The sequence below is a fragment of the Macaca fascicularis genome, chromosome 9, assembly GCF_037993035.2.
Source record: "Macaca fascicularis isolate 582-1 chromosome 9, T2T-MFA8v1.1".
Classification (NCBI taxonomy): Eukaryota; Metazoa; Chordata; class Mammalia; order Primates; family Cercopithecidae; genus Macaca; species Macaca fascicularis.
The window spans coordinates 97,894,661-97,909,725 of record NC_088383.1 but is presented as its reverse complement, the minus strand read 5'-3'; positions in this window follow the sequence as shown (position 1 = coordinate 97,909,725).

Below are 15,065 nucleotides of genomic sequence, written 5' to 3'. Positions count from 1 at the left end.
CTAATAAACAGATGGGGCCTGCAGTGTCTTTAGCCGGAGACACCGGAGAAGGTTTCATAAAGAGGTGGCCTCCAACTAAGACTTGAAAGAGGGGTGGCATTTGACCTTCACGGATGGGTAGAAGGGAATTCCAGGTCAAAAGAAAACGTATAGCGGAGAGGCATTCATGATGTCAAGTTACGAATCGTTTAGTTTGTTAGAATTGTAGGGAAGGCTTTCAAAAGAGACAAGGTTGTCGGGGGCAGATTGAGGAGGAGAAAGTTCCAGATTTCGGAAACAAATCTGAAATCCCTGCAATCCAGAGGTTAAGCCGTGCACTTTATTTATTTTTATTTTTTTTATTTTTTTGAGACGGAGTCTCGCTCTGTCGCCCAAGCTGGAGTGCAGTGGCCAGATCTCAGCTCACTGCAGCTCCGCTTCCGGGTTCCCGCCATTCTCCTGCCTCAGCCTCCCGAGTAGCTGGGACTACAGGCGCCCGCCACCTCGCCCGGCTAGTTTTTTTTTTTTTTGTATTTTTTAGTAGAGACGGGGTTTCACCGTGTTAGCCAGGATGGTCTCAATCTCCTGACCTCGTGATCCACCCATCTCGGCCTCCCAAAGTGCTGGGATTACAGGCTTGAGCCACCGCGCCCGGCCTAAGCCGTGCACTTTAGACAGAGGGGTTTGGATGGTTGGTGGGAGGGTGTCACACTGGAAAAGAAAGTCCATTTTGTTGTACTCACTTCAGTGTGCACTCACTTCAGCATCTTTTGTTTAGGTGACTAGGACACATTGCTCCCACTGATGGCCCTTTCCCGAATTGCTTGCTGCGGCAACATCCAGAAGAATGGAAGGAGAGCACACAATGAAGGGAGACTTTGCCTGTGGCCATTTCATTTGTCATGACCTTTGAATGAGCCTTCTTGGTCACTTCCCTGCATTTTACTGCAGACTTGTGCTTTTTATTTATAAAGCAGATAGCTAGAAGAATTCTGCAGCTGGGGAAGTCAAGCCCAAAGCTCTGTATGAAATCTGATGTGTATTTGAACATCATTAGCTCTTTGTGTGTTCTCCTTAATCTACCAACTCTAGCGTCAATGTCATACCATTCATGTACTGGTGCTGGGCTGGGTCTGTGGAGCCCTGGGCGTTACTATAATTATAGGAAAGCTATATTTAGCACTTACCACGTGCCAAATACCATTCCATGTGCTCTAAGTGGAGTATCTCATTTAATCCTCAGAACAGCACTACATGGCAGATACTATCATTTTCCCTCTTCTAGAAGCGAGAAAACTAAGGTCCAGAGAAGGTAAATAAGTTGCCCAAGGTGACAAGGTCCCAAATCTAGGAATGGCAAGGATCCAAATGCACAGTCTTCAGAGCCTACACTCCTACCCACTTCTTTATGCCTCCTTTTCTGCCTTCAAGGACCTTACAATGTATATGGGGTGCAAGATCTTTACATACAGATCACAGGTCAAATAACATACGAGTGCCTGATGGAACGAGGACAAGCACAGGTGACCTCAGAGAGGACTCAGAGCTTTCAGAGAGTTGGTTACAGCCTACAGCCTCCTGTGGGAACTAGTGATTTTCCTCGGCCTGTGAAGATGGGTGGAATTTGGGTAGATTTTTTTGAGAGAGGAGAGCACAAGGTGCAGATGATGAAGAGCAGGATTTGGACTGGGAGTAACAGAGTCAGAAACAAGAATGGGGGAAGCATGGAAGAAGAAGCTGGATATGACTGGAATTAAACACAGGGATGGGGGCAGGGAAACTCAAAGGAGCTTGGATACATGTGATAAATTAATGATACGATCTTTAAAAAAAAAAAAAAGTTCAACTTCCCTAACACTATGACTTTTCCATCAAATGCCAGTCATACAAGAACACAAATGACTACTGCACACACATGTTCCTTCATTAACTGATTCATCCAAGAAATGTTGACTGAACACCTATTCTGTGCTAATCATGATTTCTGCCCTCAGGTGGCTTATGGCCTAGCAAACGGGAGATAATTAAACACCTACAGAAGAGAATTATATGTGAGCGCTTATCAGAGGTGCATGGTTTAGATGGCATAAGGGTAGGAATTCCACAGGAAGTGGCCTTTGGACACCCATCAGAGTGGAATTCCCATTATTCCAAAGCAAGATGGTGGTTTGGACAATACGCATGTGTTATGGAGATAAATCTGCACTATATTTTGTCACAGGGATGAGAGACCAGTGTTTTTCCAAGCTTTGTAGAATAGCTCTTTCAACTTTCTTTATTGATTTCTCTTTGCCTGGAACCCAGGCCTTCATCCACGGGCCAGAGATTTAAGCAATAGATGCCAATCTATACTGAAAACTAACGTCACCAACTAAAGTGTTCTTACTAAACAAAATTCACCATGCCCATTACCTTTTTCACGCAGAATGAGTTATCCCATGAGACAGCCCAGTCCTTCTATACTTAGACATCTCAACAGCCTGCTCTTTGCCATAGACACTATTGGACACTTGGTCATTGAGAGATCACCTGCTAACAAATGTGACACATGGCCTCCTGCATCTCTCTGCCTAAAGACGCCTGTCCTCAGGCTACCAAAACTGGAGGGAAGAAGATAGGCCAGAAGTATTAGGGAGTTAATGCCCTAGAAAGGCCCCTCAACCAATGAAAGACTGGGGTTGGTGTCAAGACTCAGCTTCCCTGTGCCTTGTTGGTGCAATGTGGAGGTTTGTCCTACGTAGCCTTTCAGAGGGACCCCAGTAGAATTGGGCCCCACTTGTCTATAGCAATAGCATGGTTATCAGGGCCTGCACTATGGGCTTTTCTTTATTCCCTGTCTTACTTTACAACATCATCATCATGTTTCCTGGAATCACCTCTTAAATGAACCACGTGTACCCAAACTTTGCCTCAAGGCCTCCTTCAAAGATATCCAATCAAAAACATTTTCCAGCAGCCATGACTTGACCTAGACTCAGTTGAGAGTCATTTAAGAAGTGTAAAGATTCTTGAAGATCTCTTTACTTCATAAAAAAGTCCATGTGTCTATTTTGGGGGTTCTGAAACATAGTAAGGTCAATAACAATGAACTTCCTTTTGTCCTAGGATCCAGATTTTCTCTATAAGTGCTTACTCAACTTGTGAGGGACGTGGAGAATATGTGTAGTTGATATTGTTCATTCTTTTCTACAGAGGAAACTATCCAGCATCCATTTCACCCTTTTGTTTTCCTAGTAGAATTTCCATTTTGACCTACTTTTCCTATAACTCATAAAGCTTAGGAGAAACTGATCCAGTCCACAGCTCCAGAGGTGGCTCCTGAGTTGCCTAAGTCAATCAGTATATGGCAGACCACACAGGTAGGCAGATGACTAAATTTGGCTCAATCATACTAAAAGGCCAGGTATATATCTGAGGGAAGAATTTTTTTTTCCTGTTTTTCCCTCTTTTTCTTTGCTGTTTGATATGGAAAAGGAATCACACTGTTGATTCACTGATAAAGCCTTTGGATGACCGTGCAAAAACAAACAACTCTAGTCTAATGCCAATGTTGAAGCTACAGATTGGAAAACTAGAAAATAATCCTGGGTCCCTGATAATATCATTGAGGCACTGAATCAGCCACCAACCCTGACTTCTGCCCAGTAACCAGTAACTGTCTTTGTGGGGGTCGGGGGAGATTCCTGATCTGTAGCCTTTGACAATTTCTGTTGTGTAAATACTCCCAGTATGACAATATCAAGCTATCAACGATTTAACAACTGGCTTTCAAAATTCCTAAGAATGTAATAATTGGCTCTTGTGAGCTGGTACAAGCAGGCTTCAGTGAGCCACACCTTTGAACTGCCTGTCATATGAGGTAATACATTTTTTCTATAGTTTAAGCCAGCTTGAGTACCTAAATACATCCTGACACTCCTACCCAGAACCCTCTATCATCCTCTTAACAGAAGTCCTCCTGCCTCCCCACTCTTAATCTTTTGACACTCAGGGGAAATTGATTCTACCCCAGCCTCCAAGAATGAGGCCTGTGGATTAAGCCAATCGACTTATCCAATTCCCCAATCATAAGTCATTAATTCAGAGGCTGTTTGTGATCTAAACAGTTCAATAATAATGGCTCTCAGAAGCAAGGACCAGCAGGAGCAAGGGTCAGGGGAGGTGCTTGGAGGACTAGGGGCATAAGTGTCATTTCTTCTGGACTGTGATATGTCGATAGGTCGAGAATGGTTGCAGGCACCTTGTCACTATCAGTTTGGCAAGCAAATATATGAAGAGATGGACAAGAAGTAGATAAATGAAGAGGTTAGATTCAAGAAAATAACAAGGAATCTTGACTGGAGGCACTGGTTTAGGTTAGTCAAAGCCACCCCATATCTGAACACCTAGTAAGATATGTCGATAAATTTCCATTTTGCTTAAGCATCTGAGATTTTTTATTGTTGTTGTTACCATCTATCAAGGTCCAGAGCTAAATACTATGGTAGATACTTTATATATGCTTCAATCTTCACAAAAACTGAAAAATGTTGAAACATTTTTTTCCATTTTATATATAAGGAAATTAAGACTCAAAGAGATTAAGTCATTTGTTTCTACCTTTATGAAGAAAGTAAATATTTGATCCCAGATCTGTATGACTCTCAATTCACCACTATCATAAGATGCACATCTATGTGGGAAACCCCACAGTCTCTGTTCTTGTCTCGTGAGTCCTGTATTAGTCTGTTCTTGCATTGGTATAAAGAAATAACTGAGACTGGGTAATTTTTTGTTTATTAATTTATTTAAATTTTGAAATGGAGTCTCACTCTGTTGCCCAGGTTGGAGTGCAATGGCACGATCTTGGATCACTTCAACCTCTGCCTCCTGGGTTCAAGCAGTTCACCTGCCTCAGCCTCCCGAATAGCTGGGATTACAGGTGCCCACGACCACACCCGGCTAATTTTTTGTATTTTTAGTAGAGATGGGGTTTCACTATGTTGGCCAGGCTGGTCTCAAACACCTGACCTTGTGATCTGCCTGCCTTGGCCTCCCATAATGCTAGAATTACAAGCATGAGCCACCTCACCCAGCTGAGACTGGGTAATTTATAAATAAAAGATGTTTAATTGGCTCATGGTTCTGGAAGCTGTACAGGAAGTATAGCTTCTTCTGCTTCTGGGGAGGCCTCAGGAAACTTACAAACATGGCGGGAGGTGAAAGGAAAGCATGCATGTCTCACATGACGAGAGCAGGAGCAAGGGTCAGGGGAGGTGCTACACACTTCTCTTTTTCTTTCTGAGATGGAGTCTCACGCTGTTACCCAGGCTGGAGTGCAATGGTGCGATCTCAACTCACTGCAACCTCCGCCTCCTGGTTTCAAGTGATTCTCCCTGCCTCACCCTCCAGAGTAGTTGGGACTACAGGAGTATGCCACCATGTCCAGATAGTTTTTTGTATCTTTAGTAGAGATGGGGTTTCACCATGTTGGCCAGGCTGGTCTCGAGCTCCTGACCTCAGATGATCTGCCTGCCTCAGCCTCCTAAAGTGCTGGCATTACAGGTGTGAGCCACTGTGCCTGGCCGGTGCTACACACTTCTAAAACAACCAGATCTCACACTCACTCACTCGCTATCACAAGAACAGCACCAAGGGATTGGTGCTAAACCATTAATGAGAACTCCGTCCCCATGATCCAATCACCTCCCATCAGGCCCTACCTTCAACATTAGGGATTACAATTCAACATGGGATTTGGGTGCGGACACAGATCCAAACCACATCAAGTCCTGTCGAAGGGCCCTATATAACTGAAAAACAACTTGATCCTTAGTTTTAATTTTAAAATGTAAAACAAAACAAAACAGTTTCTAGTTATCTAATGGAGCCTGCGGTTAATACAGAATTGTAAGTTCATTTCTTGAGGGCCACCTCCTACCAATCTGAGCAAATAGCAATGATACATAAAACATCTTTAAAGGAAAATAAAAAGGCATAGCCAAGCTCAAAAATAAGATCAATCCTTTCATGCTATAAGAATAGAAACAACTGCAAGATGATGACTTGGGCACAAGCCAAAGCTTAGTTGGATCAATGCTTGGAAGCAAAGCAAAGACTGTTTTTAGGTTTGGTAAAGAATAAATGTGCCCCACCTGAGGCAGAACAGGAACCAGGCTCCCTTCCTAAAACCATGGGCTGATGTAGAAGTGTGCAGTCTTGCCAGTGCAGCACAATGTTTCAGTCTTGTCTGAGATAGTACCCAGAGTTCTTTGTCTCATGACCAAGAAATTAAGGAGCCTGGACACAAGGGTGAGGTTGGAGTAAAAGTTTAATAATTGAAAGAAGAAAGCTCTCCACAGCAAAGAGGGGGCCCGGAAGAGGGTTGCCACTTTTACCGTTGAATCCAAAAGCTTTTATAAGAAAAAACTCCTTTCATCTCTGTAGCTGTTTGTGTAACTTCCCTTAACTGTGTAGTAGCTGCCTGTGTAACTCTCCTTACCTGTGCAGCTGCATGTATGTCTTAGGTAAGCACAAAGTATAACTTCTCTTGTTTGTGAAACTGTAGGTATGTTTTAGGTAAGCCCCTCTCCCTGTGCAAATTCCCATGGAGCCCATCATGTACATGTCTGAAAAGGGGAGGAAACTTTTTCCTGAGAGCCTGCTGATTATCCAAAGAACAAAGATTTCTTTGTCAGGCCTTGCTCCCTTATCTCTGCAGCTAAATCTTAATTTTTCCCCAGGCTGCTCTATATGTGCCTGTAGCTTTGATATTTTTTTTTTCAGGCTATTTCTCTGTTTGAAGGAATTTTACCAAGGACCCATCCTAACTGTCTGCCTAACCAGTTTCTTTTCCTTCTTCTCTCTTAGAACTTTCTGTCTTGTGGAAGATGGCTAAGAGCTACTGCCAAACACTCCCTGGGACTGTGGCTTCTAGAAAGCTACAGGCCTAAGGATCTGGGAAGATTTGGCACAGCCTATGACCAGTGGCTGAGCCAAGCTGCCCCCAAATGCATGACTGAATCTGTGATAGTCCTGATATCACCAAAATGTATGAGCCTCAAGATTATCTCAGTAAATCCTGGCTCAGAACTGGTGACTCTGGAAGAACTGGCAAAAGAACACACAAAACTATTAGATAAGGAGAAGTGAGTGCAGACAGAAAAAAAAAGGACTATTCAAGATGAGCCTACAAATTTCAAAAATTCATGAGGAAAATCACATGAGGAAAGCCAGGTTACAAAGTCAGCATGAAATCACTGCAGTTAAAATTAAAATAATAGAGCAACTCTAAAAAATACTTTAAAATAACTCAGTAGGATCTTCAAGAAGATAAATAATGGAATAAAATATATTAAACTATGATAAACTGTCAATAAAATAAAGAAAGTGTGTTGAGTCCCAGAGAACTAAATGGTGTGGGGTGGGGTAGGAGGTGTCTAAAGGATATGCCTAAGCCCAGGCCTCACAAAGTTGTCTCTCCCAAGTGGCTAGGGTTCCCTGCCTAGGGACTGGGGAAGGAGCAGTATAAACCCTTCAATGAAGTGATAACATTAGAGTTATGACAAGAGGAGCCAGAAGCAAGGCCAGCCCTGAGCTCTCCATTCTCATGTGTTTCAGGTGGAACAAGAGAAACTGGTCCAAGTCAGGCCCCATCCTCCTAGGGCCCAGTGAGGGCAGAAAGAGGAAGGGACAGATCCAGGCACTGATCCCTTCTGCCTGCTCTGTGGGCACCTCTGCTGTACTAATAAAGTCTGTCTGCATTGCAAAAAAAAAAAAATAAAAGAGAGAGAGAGAGAGAAAGAAAAAGAAAGAAGAAAAAAATTTAAAAAGCAGGAATGAAACATATGCAAGTAAAAATATAAAAGGGGCAATAAGAAATATTAAGAATGAAAAATACAGAAAATAAAATACATACCTCAGTGGATACACTATTCTAGCCTGGTTTAGTAAAAACTAAGAGTTAATTTAAAGAGAGTAATGAGAAATTCTCTAAAATGCAACATACAGAGACAATTATAGTTTAAAAAGAATTAAGAGGCCTAGAAAATAACTCAAGAAATTTCAACAGATAATAATAACAGTTTCAGAAGAAGAGAATGAGAATGGTAAAGATGCTCTATTCAAAGAGAAAATAGCTGGAATTTTTACAGAAATGATGAAAGCCTCTGCCTTTCTAATTAAATTAAATCTGATTAAATAGATTAAGTAAAACTAAATCCACATTGAAAGTCGTTGCTGTGAAGCTGCAGAACACATAGGAAAGTGGTAGGGGAAGCTTTAAAAATTACCAGGGGAAAAAAGTTAAAGATTACCTACAAAGGAATGATATTTACACCAACAGCAAACATCATCAACAGCAACAGATGTTAAGAAAACATAGTTTAACATTTTTAAAGTGCTGAGGAAAATTACAAATGGCCTGGTATAGAATTCTAAACCAAAACAAATTACCATTCAGGAGTGAGCATAGAAAAAATTCTAAATTTCATTAATTATGTGCCTTATTCAGATAGCTGTACAGAAACTGATGATTCAATATCTAAAAAGCATCTGATCTAATCAGAGGTCAGAAGACCCTGTGAGCATGCCAATAAGGAAGACCAAGATGTTTGAATATGCAATGCTTTCAATGTGATCTGTGAACTCCTTCTGCAAATAGCCTTTTTTCTGAAGCTCATGGGTGACCTTTGAGTGATTCTCCTACCCAATATGCCCACCACAAAGAGAACCAGGTTCACCAGAATGAGGATGATTCTGGACCATGAGGTCACCTCAACTCGGGAACATGGCTGTGATCACTGACATGTGAGAAGTCATTCTTGGGGCCACTAGGTGAAGCCATGAGGAAAAAAGCCACACCACCAAGTACAAAGACTTCTCCATTGCCCTTCTCCCAAAGGAACTAAAAGTTCTTGCTTTGAGTTCACCAAAGTGGAATAGAGTGTTCTCTAACTTAATTTTGACTTGCAAAGTAGAACTTGCACTTCTGGCCATGAAGAATAACTAGTACCTGACGTGCCCTCCTTCTGTCTAGAGATACAAAACTGGAGAGCAGGCAGCACAGACTGTGATCGCTCAGAGAAGAGAAATTAATGAGCAAACCCTGTGATCGCTCAGACTTTCTGCCTAAAGACATTTTCCAGACCATAACACAGGAGGGAACCGTAAGCAAAGCACAACTATCTCACTGACATGCCTACATGTTGAAATGATAATACTTTGGGACTCATGGGTTAAATAGAATATATTATTAAAATTAAATTTTGGAAAAGAAAGTTGCTCTACTGGCCAGCATGTAGTTAGAATGGATAATATGCAGGAAAGAATATTTCAAAATCCACGTTTGGCTTTCTTAACAATAAAACTGAGGGGCAGTTCCAAGATGGCCGAATAGGAACAGCTCCAGCCTCCAGCTCCCATCGTGAGCGACACAGAAGATGGTGATTTCTGCATTTCCAACTGAGGTACCGGGTTTATCTCACTGGGGCGTGTTGGAAAGTGGGTGCAGGACAGTGGGTGCAGCCCACCAAGCGAGAGCCGAAGCAGGGCGAGGCGTCGCCTCACCTGGGAAGTGCAAGGGGGAAGGGAATTTCCTTTCCTAGCCAAGGGAAATTGTGGCACACAACACCCAGAATATCAGGTCACTCCCACCCTAATACTGAGCTTTACCAAGGGTCTTAGCAAACAGCACACCAGCAGATTATATCCCATGCCTGGCCCAGAGGGTCCCACGCCCACGAAGTCCTCCCTCATTGCTAGCATAGCAGTCTGAGATCCAACTGCAAGGTGGCAGTGAGGCTGGGGGAGGAGCGCCCTCCATTGCTGAGGCTTGAGTAGGTAAACAAAGCAGCAGGGAAGCTCGAACTGGGTGGAGCCCACCACAGCTCAAGGAGGCCTGCCTGCCTCTGTAGACTCCACCTCTGGGGACAGGGCACAGTCAAACAAAAGGTAGCAAAAACCTCTGCAGATTTAAATGTCCCTGTCTGACAGCTTTGAAGAGAGTAGTGGTTCTCCCAGGATGGAGTTTGAGATCTGAGAACGGACAGACTGCCTGCTCAAGTGAGTCCCTGACCCCTGAGTAGCCTAACTGGGAGACAGCCCCCACTAGGGGCAGACTGACACCTCATATCTCACAGGGCCAGGTACCCCTCTGAGATGAAGCTTCCAGAGGAACAATTAGGCAGCAACACTTGCTGTTCAGCATTATTCACTCTTCTGCAGCCTCTGCTGCTGATACCCAGGCAAACAGGGTCTGGAGTGGACCTCGAGCAAACTCCAACAGACCTGCAGCTGAAGGTCTTAACTGTTAGAAGGAAAACTAACAAACAGAAAGGACATCCACACCAAAACCCCATCTGTATGTCACCATCATCAAAGACCAAAACAGTGCAGAAAAGCTGAAAATTCTAAAAATCAGAGCGCCTCTGCCCCTCCAAAGGAACGCAGCTCATCGCGAGCAATGGAACAAAGCTGGATGGAGAATGACTTTGACGAGTTGAGAGAAGAAGGCTTCAGACGATCAAACTTCTCTGAGCTAAAGGAGGAAGTTTGAACCCACAGCAAAGAAGCTAAAAACCTTGAAAAAGATTTGATGAATGGCTAACTAGAATAACCAACGTAGAGAAGTCCTTAAATGACCTGATAGAGCTGAAAATCATGACATGAGAACTATAGTAACTGACTTGATCAACCGGAAGAAAGGGTATCTGTGCTAGAGGATCAAATGAATGAAATGAAGCGAGAAGTTTAGAGAAAAAAGAGTAAAAAGAAATGAAGAAAGCCTCCAAGAAATATGGGACTATGTGAAAAGACCAAATCTACATCTGACTGGTGTACCTGAAAGTGACTGGGAGAATGGAACCAAGTTGGAAAACACTCTGCAGGATATTATCCAGGAGAACTTCCCCAACCTAGCAAGGCAGGCCAACATTCAAATTCAGGAAATACAGAGAATGCCACAAAGATACTCCTTGAGAAGAGCAACTCGAAGACACATAATTGTCAGATTCACCAAAGTGGGAATGAAGGAAAAAATGTTAAGGGCAGCCAGAGAGAAAGGTCAGGTTACCCACAAAGGGAAGCCCATCAGACTAACAGTGGATCTCTCGGCAGAAACTCTCCAAGCCAGAAGAGAGTGAGGACCAATATTCAACATTCTTAAAGAAAAGAATTTTCAACCCAGAATTTCATATCCAGCCAAACTAAGTTTCATCAGTGAAGGAGAAATAAAATCCTTTACAGACAAGCAAATGCAGAGAGATTTTGTCACCACCAGACCTGCCCTACAAGAGCTCCTGAAGGAAGCACTAAACATGGAAAGGAACAACCGGTAACAGCCACTGCAAAAATATGCCAAAATGTAAAGACCATTGATGCTAGGAAGAAACTGCATCAACTAACGAGCAAAATAACCAGCTAACATCATCAGGACAGGATCAAGTTCACACACAACAATATTAACCTTAAATGTAAATGGGCTAAATGCTACAATTAAAAGACAGACTGGCAAACTGGATAGAGTCAAGACCCATCAGTTTGCCGTAATCAGGAGACCCATCTCACACGCAGAGACACACATAGGCTCAAATTAAAGGGATGGAGGAAGATCTACCAAGCAAATGCAAAACAAAAAAAGGCAGGGGTTGCTATCCTAGTCTCTGATAAAACAGACTTTAAACCAACAAAGATCAAAAGAGGCAAAGAAGGCCATTACGTAATGGTAAAGGGATCAATTCAGCAAGAAAAGCTAACTATCCTAAATACATATGCAACCAATACAGGAGCACCCAGATTCAAAAAGCAAATCCTTAGAGACTTACAAAGAGACTTAGACTCCCACACAATAATAATGGGAGACTTTAACACCCCACTGTCAATATTAGACAGATCAACAAGACAGAAAGTTAACAAGGATATCCAGGAATTGAACTCAACTCTGCATCAAGCGGACATAATAGACATCTACAGAACTCTCCACTCCAAATCAACAGAATATACATTCTTCTCAGCACCACATTGCACTTATTCCAAACCTGACCACATAGTTGGAAGTAAAGCACTCCTCAGTAAATGTACAAGAACAGAAATTATAACAAATTGTCTCTCAGACCACAGTGCAATCAAACTAGAACTCAGGATTAAGAAACTCACTCAAAACCACTCAACTACATGGAAACTGAACAACCTGCTCCTGAATGACTACTGGGTACATAACGAAATGAAGGCAAAAATAAAGACGTTCTTTGAAATCAATGAGAACAAAGATACAACACCAGAAGCTCTGGGACACATTTAAAGCAGTGTGTGGAGGAAAATTTATAGTACTAAATGCCCACAAGAGAAAGCAGGAAAGATCTAAAATTGATACCCTAACATCACAATTAAAAGAACTAGAGAAGCAAGAGCAAAAACATTCAAAAGCTAGCAGAAGGGAAGAAATAACTAAGATCAGAGCAGAACTGAAAGAGATAGAGACACAAAAATCCCTTCAAAAAAACAATGAATCCAGGAACTGGTTGTTTGAAAAGATCGACAAAATTGATAGACCACTATCAAGACTAATAAAGAAGAAAAGAGAGAAGAATCAAATAGACACAATAAAAAATGATAAAGGGGATATTACCACTGATCCCACAGAAACACAAACTACCATCAGAGAATACTATAAACACCTCAACACAAATAAACTAGAAAACCTAGAAGAAATGGATAAACTCCTGGACACATTCACTCTTTCAAGACTAAACCAGGAAGAAGTTGAATCCCTGAATAGACCAATAACAGGCTCTGAAATTGAGTCAATAATTAATAGCCTACCAACCAAAAAAAGTCCAGGACCAGACGGATTCACAGCCGAATTCTACCAGAGGTACAAGGAGGAGTTGGTACCATTCCTTCTGAAACTATTCCAACCAACAGAAAAAGAGGGAATCCTCCCTAACTCATTTTATGAGGTCAACGTCATCCTAATACCAAAGCCTCACAGAGACACAACATAAAAGAATTTTACACCAATATCCCTGATGAACATCGATGCAAAAATCCTCAATAAAATACTGGCAAACCGAATCCAGCAGCACATCAAAAAGCTTATCCACCATGATCAAGTGGGCTTCGTCCCTGGGATGCAAGGCTGTTTCAGTATATGCAAATCAATACATGTAATCCAGCATATAAACAGAACCAAAGACAAAAAACGCATGATTATCTCAATAGATGCAGAAAAGGCCTTTGACAAAATTCAACAGCCCTTCATGCTAAAAACTCTCAATAAATTCGGTATTGATGGAACATATCTCAAAATAATAAGAGCTATTTGTGACAAACCCACAGCCAATATCATACTGAATGGGCAAAAGCTGGAAGCATTCCCTTTGAAAACTGGCACAAGACAGGGATGCCCTCTTTCACCACTCCTATTCAACATAGTGTTGGAAATTCTGGCTAGGGCAATCAGGCAAGAGAAAGAAATAAAGGATATTCAATTAGGAAAAGAAGAAGTCAAATTGTCCCTGTTTGCAGATGAAATTATTGTATATTTAGAAAACCCCATTGTCTCAGCCCCAAATCTCCTTAAGCTGATAAGAAACTTCAGCAAAGTCTCAGGATATAAAATCAATGTGCAAAAATCACAAGCATTCTTATACAATAATAACAGACTAACAGAGAGCCAAATGGTGAGTGAACTCCCATTCACAATTGCTTCAAAGAGGAAAAAATACCTAGGAATCCAACTTACAAGGGATGTGAAGGACCTCTTCAAGGAGAACTACAAACCACTGCTGAATGAAATAAAAGAGGACACAAACAAATGGAAGAACATTCCATGCTCATGGATAGGAAGAATCAGTATCGTGAAAATGGCCATATTGCCCAAGGTAATTTATAGATTCAATGTCATCCCCATTAAGCTACCAATGACTTTCTTCACAGAATTGGAAAAAACTACTTTAAAGTTCATATGGAATCAAAAAAGAGCCCGCATTGCCAAGACAATCCTGAGCCAAAAAGAACAAAGCTGGAGGCATCACGCTACCTGACTTCAAACTATACTACAAGGATATAGTAACCAAAGCAGCATGGTACTGGTACCAAAACAGAGATATAGACAAATGGTACAGAACAGAGCCCTCAGAAATAATACCACACATCTACAACTATGTGATCTTTGACAAACCTGACAAAAACAAGAAATGGGGAAAGGATTCCCTATTTAATAAATGGTGCTGGGAAAACTGGCTATCCATATATAGAAAGCTGAAACTGGATCCCTTCCTTACACCTTACACAAAAATTAATTCAAGACGGATTAGAGACTTAAATGTTAGACCTAATACCATAAAAACCCTAGAAGAAAACCTAGGCAATACCATTCAGGACGTAGGCATGGGCAAGGACTTCATGTCTAAAACACCAAAAGCAATGGCCACAAAAGCCAAAATTGACAAATGGGATCTAATTAAACTAAAGAGCTTCTGCACAGCAAAAACAAAAACAAAAACAAAAACAAAACACACAAAAAACTACCATCAGAGTGAACTGGCAACCTACAGAATGGGAGAACATTTTTGCAATCTACTCATCTGACAAAGGGCTAACATCCAGAACCTACAGAGAACTCAAATAAATTTATAAGAGAAAAACAAACACCCCATCAAAAAGTGGGTGAGGATATGAACAGACACTTCTCAAAAGAAGACATTTATGCAGCAAACAGACACATGAAAAAATGCTCAGTATCACTGGCCATCAGAGAAATGCAAATCAAAACCACAAGGAGATACCATCTCACACCAGCTAGAATGGCGATCATTAAAAAGTCAGGGAACAATAGAGGATATGGAGAAACAGGAACACTTTTACACTGTTGGTGGGATTTTTGTGGAAGACAGTGTGGCGATTCCTCAAGGATCTAGAACTAGAAATACCATTTGACCCAGCCATCCCATTACTGGGTATATACCCAAAGGATTATAAATCATGCTGCTATAAAGACACATGCACACGTATGTTTATTGTGGCACTATTCATAATAGCAAAGACTTGGAACCAACCCAAATGTCCATCAGTGACAGACTGGATTAAGAAAATGTGGCAAATATACA